This window comes from Mus caroli, chromosome 12, assembly GCF_900094665.2.
Source record: "Mus caroli chromosome 12, CAROLI_EIJ_v1.1, whole genome shotgun sequence".
Taxonomy (NCBI): domain Eukaryota; kingdom Metazoa; phylum Chordata; class Mammalia; order Rodentia; family Muridae; genus Mus; species Mus caroli.
This window is the reverse complement of record NC_034581.1, coordinates 21,034,639-21,035,907: the sequence shown is the minus strand read 5'-3', so window position 1 is coordinate 21,035,907 and position 1,269 is coordinate 21,034,639.

The following is a 1,269-nucleotide window of genomic DNA, read 5'->3' as shown; positions in this document are numbered from 1 at the left end:
ACTGTTCTTACAAAATCTATTAAACTCACATAATTTAAGCCCATACTTGTATTAAATACTTAAGGATTTACAAAAAAATATATGTCATCTAAACTGGGCAGATTAAGGACCTTAAGTTCTTTTTCCTGACTAAAACACACCAGGAAAAAAGCCTTCCACACAGAAGGCTTTGCTGGGATTGTACACAGTGCCAAGAGCTTGAAGAATCTCACACAGTGCACTGAGGGGAGAGGAGAGAAGCAGACCGTCAGGAGAGCTGTATCGCAGCCTCCACCTGTCCTAGGCTACTGACTCACTGGTCATTCTTCACCCACTGAATTTCAACAGTACCACACTACACAACTCCAGGAAGCACTGCTGAACACTATTCTGTGTGTTGAATATGCCTGGGTTAGTGTAAAGCCAAGAGTAACAATTGAAGTTGTATAACTTCACTCAGGTTTGCCTATTGTGTGGAGGGCAGCTTCTCAGGGTCACAGCCTTTTATAAAAACACACTGGGACCAGGGCTGTAGTTAATAGGACACTTGTCCAGCACACAGAATGTACTAGATCATGCCCCTGAACAGTAGGAAAAGAAAAAAAATGTCATACACCTTCAAGAACTGTACATCCTCACTCCCTTGGGTTGAGACTCTTAAATATGGAGCTTAGTAGTAATATTATATTTTTTTCAAACTAAAAATGATGGTAGTTGACTTAATCAGACCAAATCAAGAAACATCAAAGACAAAGATAAAAGAAGTCATTAGTTACGGCTATTCAATTCCTATAAAAATAGTGCCCTGGCTCCATCTGCAAACGGAGACTCCCCCATTATGACATTCCACTCCTTCACTATGTTTACATTTGAACCACACTATAAAATTAACCCTGAATAAACCACTGGAGCGTCAGTGAGCATCAAAGCACAGGATAAACTGCATACATTTCAAGTGTAATCTGATGTATTTGTGTACATGAGCATTTATATATCTCGATGGGACGTGTCTGCACTGCCATGATCAAGGAGATCACTGCTCCCTCATTGCCCAGTGTTTTAGTTAAGTATATATCTGGGTACTGTCCTGTCTGACTAACAGGGAAGCAAACAAGCACCTGAGCTATAGACTAAAGAAGCCACCTCAAAGAAACACCCTGTGTGGGGCAGGAGGGACAGCTCAGGGCCGAGAGCATGCACAGGTCTTGCAGAAGACCTTTGGGTTCCACAACAACCATCAGCTCACAACCACCCCAAACCCAGCTCCCACTGCTGGACTCCATAGACGCC